This window comes from Lygodium microphyllum, unplaced genomic scaffold (assembly GCF_053477565.2).
Source record: "Lygodium microphyllum isolate KBCC unplaced genomic scaffold, Lygodium_microphyllum_v1.1.10 scaffold_33, whole genome shotgun sequence".
NCBI lineage: Eukaryota > Viridiplantae > Streptophyta > Polypodiopsida > Schizaeales > Lygodiaceae > Lygodium > Lygodium microphyllum.
The window spans coordinates 3,385,587-3,393,162 of record NW_028229516.1 but is presented as its reverse complement, the minus strand read 5'-3'; positions in this window follow the sequence as shown (position 1 = coordinate 3,393,162).

Here is a 7,576-nt window from a genome sequence, read left to right as displayed (position 1 = left end):
AACCAACCCTCAGTCATGCTTCCCTCAGGCCGTGCTTTTTGCCTCACAAAATCTTTCAAGGTTTTCATGAAGCGCTCAAGAAAAAACATGCACCTTACATGAACTGCCCCACAAAGTGTGATCTCATCAATCAAATGTACGAGTAAATGTAATTGAGTAGTCAAAATGGATCGGGAAAAAATTTCCTCCACCAAACAAACCACCTTAGCATATAATACTCGAGTATCTTGTAATGTGTTTTGATCAATTTCATTCGAGCTCACGTATCTGTCAGGATGTATTTGAGAATTGTTTATTTTTGTGTAGAAATTCAAAGATATATAATGAAAAAATACAATGTATACACACCTCACAAGCTCTCCCATCTTGTAAATGATATCACGTACATCTTTGGATACACAATGGGATATGCTAGTAAGAAGTACGAACTGAATGTAAACAATATTCATAGATCAAATGATTAGTTGAGGAAAAAGTCATCATACCCCAAAGTTTGCACATAGTTACTCCACTAATTACTATATTCATGGTTAGAGATACCCTTACTTGAATCATTTTGTGCCAATTGTGGGACTTCAAACCAGATAGTTGCTCCACACCTCTTTTCTTTTTCTTTATGAAGGCTCCCTTGAGACATCTCATACATCCTGTGGGTGTTCGAAATCTATATATTTATTCCTTCACTATTTTTTCCTCGTTCTTTGACAACATCCAAGGTGCATGGGGTAGCTCAATCTTTCCTCTGGGTCCAATGCGTGGCCATGCTCATCTCATGCGACCAATGTTATGTAAATCCTCCCTTACATTAACTGAATCACGAGCCCCTATCAAGTGATCCCATAATGTAGATACACCATTTTTAAATATATGCATGGGGTTCAACAGGTGATTGATCTTGAGTTCAGTCCAGTACGGAAGACGAAAAAATATAGAGAACCTAACAATATATTATGTAAACAATTCATCATGCTAAATACTTTAAAGTCAATCGAGAGAAATGCACTTCTTACTGACTCATGTCGAGTGGAGAGTGGCTATTGGCATTAATCCATCTCTCCTTCCAATCTCGAATGGTTAGAGATTGTGGAGTCATTCCATTAGTAGGGAGAACATATTTGGAATGGTCAATAGAAAGAAATCGATGATGATTGTCATAGATAACCTTTTTTAAACGTGTCGGCCTAGAGGAAACTAGAGAGGGACCACAAATAGGACATGCATGATATCCTGATGTGGTTAAACCTGAAAAATAAGTGAATTAATAAAATGCAATTGATTCAAGTCTTGAATTTCAAATATAGAGTTATATACATGTACTTGAACACTCTCCGTATCCTGGAAAGTCATGCATGGTCCACAACAACATGGCCTTCAATGTGAAATCTCTAGATGATGCAGATGCACTTGTATCTTGCATCTCAATACCTTTCCATAACATTTCTAACTCTTCAATCAAAGGCTCTAAGTAAATGTCCATGTTTTTTACCTTGTGCTTTTCAGGAATTAGAAGGGACAACATTACATGTCCCTTTTTAATTGCCATGGATGGAGGAATATTATAGTTCACCATTACCACTGGCCATACACTGTATGATGTGCTTTTGATGCCAAATGGATTGATTCCATCCATACCTAAACTAAATCTCAAATTTCTTGGCTCTTCTTTGAAAACGGGCCACAAATTATCTATATGTTGCCATGCCGGTGTGTCTATAGGGATCCTCCATTTTCCATCACTTGAACGATGACTAGCATGCCATGACATGAGCTTTCCAATAGACTTACACTTGAACAAAAATCGAAAAATGTCGCAAAACCTTACGAGGCACATCCATTGACTTCATCTCCACTTCGTATCTTGATTCGCCACAAACAGGACACTCTCGTGCGAACTCATGAATCCCACGAAATAAGACACAATCATTGACACATGCATGGATCTTGACATAATCGAGGCCTCCCAAAGATGTCAAGTAATATCTTGCTTGCTCTCTCTTAGTTGGCAATTTGTTTCCTTTTGGAAGCATTTGTGATAATAACCTACATATATTTTTAAAAGTGAGTTAAAAAACCACCAACATATATTTATGTCTGATTTCAAAATAGAACAATTAATATTATGATTCATAAGCCAAACTGAATTGATACCTACTTCAATAATGCATCCAGACTGACATTACTCCATCCATAAATTGTTTGCAAGTTAAGTATCTCGATGGACGGAGTACGTACAACCTTCATACAATGGAGTAGATGATGCTACATATAGTGGATCATCTAGCTTTGTAGAGTGACCTTCTTCCTGAACTGGTTGCGAAAATAGATGGTGTACCATGTTGTCCAAAATCTCATCCTCTACGACTTGATGGGGCATTTCATGAGGGCTACTATCATGGTTGTGAGTCTCTACTCTTCTTGAAGACTCGTCCTCCTTGCGTCGACATTTTGCAGCCTCTCGACGCCCGGGAGGGAGCATCTGAGGATGTGGCTCTGCATCCTTCTCAACCACAAAAGGGAGTTTCATGTACGTTGATATATAATTCCCGTAACATAGACTAGCAATCTTAGTGGTAAAAAAAAACAATGAATACCGGTGATTTTTCTCGGTCCCATTCTCCATACAAGCTGAGATGTGACATTGCAATTCGACGTGCTCGAAAAATACACCCTCGACAACGATCACACATGCATTTAATTTTTTGTCGTAGCCATGCATCTCGATTATGAAGACGCAATGTTTCATCTTGACTTGAGAATGTGCTCATTGACTCATCAGCATGCACCGCACTAGGTGATGACGATGACATGATTAAACCTAATTCATGACAACATAAAAATATTTGTCATTCATATGTTTACAAAAAAAACTTAAAGCTAACGTATTAATTATTCTAAGATCTTAATTTTAAATAGACAAAAATCATCATAAATATATTAAAACTTATAATAAGAATTCACTATCAAAACTTATCTTAAAAATAATAAATTATGATAAAGCCTAAATGCACGTCTATATCCGCGTTTCCGTACGCGTCTATATTAGCGTCTATTTGTGCGTCTATGTTCGCATCTATACTCGCGTCTATATGAACAATAGACGCGCATATACACACAAAAATAGATGCCCACGTCAAAATTCAAACCATACTTAAATCATTTCTTTTCAAACTGCACCTTTCCTTTCCTGTGTTTTTTGCGGTTCCGAAGCTTGAGTTTAGCCGACATGCAGTCTCTTCATGCCTCATCTCCTCATGACTCACCTCTTCTTTCATTTCAAACACACAAGAAGGGAAAAAGAAAAGCCAAGGAGAGGAAGAAAGAGAGAACAAGAGAGAGGAGAACAAGAAGAAGCAACAAAAGCAAGCAAGCAAGCATCAAGGGAGGGTAACTTATCAAGGAGAGGAAGAAGGAGAAGGAAGAAGCGCCACCAGCCACCACACCAAACACCCAAGGTGACTCTCTCTCTCTCTCTCTCTCTCTCTCTCTCTCTCATTGTTTCTCTCTTTCTCTCTCTGCTTTGTCTGTGTAGTAGGATTTCTAATTCCATCATATATTGCATTTTGTAAATCATCAATGGCGGGTCAGACTAAAATCAGCCGACTGAGCGCGTCTGCTAGCATGTCTACATTTCAGTGTAAACGCAGGTATAGATGCGAGAAAATGTTTTCTCTCATTGCGTCTGAAGGCGCGTCTTAGAGCGCATATGCAGGTTAATCTATACGCGATGATACACACAAACACAGATTGACCTGGAATATGCGTCTGACAGCGCGTCTATACTGCATCTCAAATGCGAATATAGACACGCTGAACAGAAGGTTGACTTTAGGAATGCATCTGAGAGCGCGTCTAACCTGCAATTTAAACGTGGTTATACACACGCCCGCTCTCCCAGCTCTGATAAAAAATAATATATTTTTGCAATGATGAATGTGACCAATCCCATGTTTGTGTTTATCAGTTTTCTTGTTTATGAGAAGCATTAGCACTTAAGTTTTATGCTCAATGTCTAAAGAAAGTTCTTTGAAAATGTAGGTAATATATGATTTTTTGTATGCAAACAAATTTGTCTTTTTTCTGTGTTTTTTTTGTAGATGTCGTATCCTGGTTCATCTAGCAATGACCGAGATTTGGATCGCATGAATGATACATTGGCCTCGTTTGGCAGGGGGGTCAATGCATTTTTTGGAGGTTTTCCTAGTAGGGAAGACTTCATAGGAGAGATGACCAGACACCTTGGCCGCTCTCCCACAGCTGACGAGGTCTTCAGTGTCATGTCTGGAACGTCTCTGATATCTTTGCCTGGCTCTACTTCCCAAACTCCAATTGCAAGTACTCCACTTACAGGTACTCCATATGCACGTACTCCACGTGCAGCACTTGTACGTGCATCGGCTAAAGCACGTGCATCTGCAGAAGTACGTGCATCCAGCGAGGCAGAGGGTAGTCGACAAAGAGGGAGGAGGGAGAGTCGAGGGGGAGGATGAGGCTTATGTGGGGGTTGCCTAGGAGGTGGCGAGTGATTACCCTCACCAGTAGATCACATAGAGGAGCTTGTACGCCGGTACTATAGAGTTACAGATGCTGGTGGCATCTTTCATGATGATGAAGGAAGGGATGTAATGGCGTACATGAGGAGCGTCGTGCATGCGGCGTATAAAGATTGTTTCATTGCCTTCAAAAATCAGAAAAGCGGTTTGTGGTAGGAGGTGTTCAGGGCAGTCCATAGGAGGTACCTAAATCCTGAGAGTCAGTGATTCTCGGATGATTGGGGATGCATAAAAGTGAGGGATATGTTTCACAACAAAGTATCCCACCTCATGACACGCGCCAGGGACTCACTACGGAGGTAGGAGGAGGGGCGTGGAGCCGATAGCCAACCACCTATGTGCCACCGCATAGAGTGGAAGAAAGCCAAGAAGAAAGCAGCAGAGAAAGTGAAGAGTCACCAGCACGGAGAGGCGCGACGGATCCAAATGGAAACAATGGGATCGTCGCATTACGGATCGGGCGGCAGAGAGTCGTGGGAGGCAGAGTTTATAAGTATATTTTGATTTCTAGTTTTTTAAAATTTATATTTCTTTCAATTCTTTATATAATTTGTTATAATATATTGTGTCTCATAATTGTTTGTATATATCATAATTGTTTTGCAGACTGCTATCGTTGGTAGGATACCTACTCCTAGAGAGGTAGGTTACCATCGAGGCCATAACCGCACAGCCACGTGGCTTCACTTTTATGATGAGGGTCTCATCACTAAGGACCGATACAACCGGCTATGAGGATTCAACAGCCAGAGGAGGTATGCTTTTCTTACTTTCCTATTAAAAGTGTAGCTCATTATAACTTTTTCTCCACCATGTCTACGTAAGCAACCTTGATCTTTTGTGTGTGTAGGTGAACCCGGATATGGAGTATAGCGAGGAGGGGGATAGCGATGCTAGTAGCCATGGTGGTACTAGTGAAGATGTTTCTTCTTCAGATTCGTAGAGGAGCACTATACCTCCTTTATGGCCTAGTTTTCTTGTATATGTATGATCAATCTTTGAGCCTACTACTTGCGGCCACGCTTTAGGTCGCAAGCACTTAAACTTCCCATGTAAGTGCTTTTGATCTATAATGAATACATTGACTCTTATTTTCAATTCTCATGCTTTTAGATCCATTGTCTTTTTTCCAAATGCACAATATGATGTATGGGAGGGGGGGGGAAAAACCAGAGAGCATCTAGTTCTGTTTTGCGCGTCTATCTGCGCATCTAAATTGCAGAAAAATGCGCGTTTATACGCGCGTCTACAGTGCAGAGTACATGCGTTTATATATGCGCTTGATAATTCAAATTTAAAAAATAAATTAAGTATATTTTTTTAAAAAATGAGATTTTTTGTTTTCCGTTCGCGTCTACAAGTGCTTGTAAAAGTGCGTCTATAAGCGTGTTTATATGCCCGTCTAACTGCCAAATAGATATGCTAATAGATGTGCAAAATGAATTAAATAAATAGCAATTTTGGTTTATTATGCGCATGTATTCACGCGTATATATGTGCATCTATTGCGCGTCTATTTTTGCGTATAAATTCGTTCATACATGCGAGTATAGACGTGATATGGTAGACGCGCAAATAGACGGGCGGATAGACACACCCGTAAGATTTTCTCTATATTCAAAAATTGTGTCTAAAAGTGCGTCTATGAGGCCTTTTTGTTGTAGTGTGGGCGTGCGATGGATAGAGTGCCTGAGCCAATCCACCACTTGGAATGTACTATCCAATCTATACTGTTAATACCAGAGGAGACAGGTAGCCTTCCAGACCTACCTACAATCTTGGAGCCTGAGATGGAGGCAATGATCAATGCATTGATTCCCATGGATGTCGAGACTTTTGATCCACTTAGAGAGGAAGCATCCATACCATTATATGATGGGTGTCAAGTATCTCGTCTGAAGACACAGCTTGCACTCCTAAGTGTGTAAGAAAAATATGGGTGGAGCGATGCGAGTGTGATCGAGTTGTTCAGGTACCTTGTACGTATGCTTCGTTGATTTCTTTTTGGCACTATCATTAAAAACATTTGTGCTTTTTAAAGATATTTTATGATTTTTTTCAAGTTACTGAAATATCATATATTATTACATGCAAATACCATACTCGAGTCTTGTGATGATGTACGACATGTTTTACGAAAGCTTGGCATGGACTACAACAGCATCCATGCATGTATCAACGATTGCATACTGTTTCGAGGAGAATACGAGACTATGGAGACATGCCTAAAGTGTGGTGTTCATAGATATCAATAGGACTTGCAAGGGCAAACCATCACTTAAAAAGTTTTTAGACACTTTTCGCTTATCCCCCACATAAACCACATGTTTCGTACGTCCAGCATGGCGAGCTTGACAATGTGGCATGCGTAGAATAGGTCCACAGATTGAGTTCAACGAATATCAGCGGATTTACGCGCATGGAGCCACATTGACTCTACCTTCTCAGGCTTTGCCTGAGAGCCAATGAATCTTCGGCTCGATCTTGCAATGGATGACGTAAATCCATTCGGTCTGTGCTCAACTTCTTACAGTGTGTGGCTTATAATCCTTGTCAATTACAATATCCCTCCATGACTTTCTATGAAGAAAGTACATCTTATCCTTAGCTTACTCATCCCCGGCCACTACACATCTTCCTCCATTAGTCGATGAGCTTAAGATTTTGTGGGAGGAGGGGGTCACCGTGCAAGATACGAGCAAGCGCGATGGTCGATAGTCCGCCAATATTCGAGCCATTCTCGTGGATGATGCATGACTTTTCAGGATTTGGAGAATGCTCAGGCAAATAGGCTTCCGTTCTCGTTGGTAATATCTATATTTTATCTTGTTCAAGTTTGTATTCACTGGATAGAGGTGTTGAAATAGGTCTGGTTATCTCAGGTTATCATGCATGTCCATTGTGCGGGCCACAGTTAGACACCCGAAGGTCAGGAACCATAAAGAAGATGGTATATCAAGGACACACCGCTTTCTTATCAGAGGGTCATGAACTCAGGGAAGGTTTTCTTGGACAACCTCCAACAC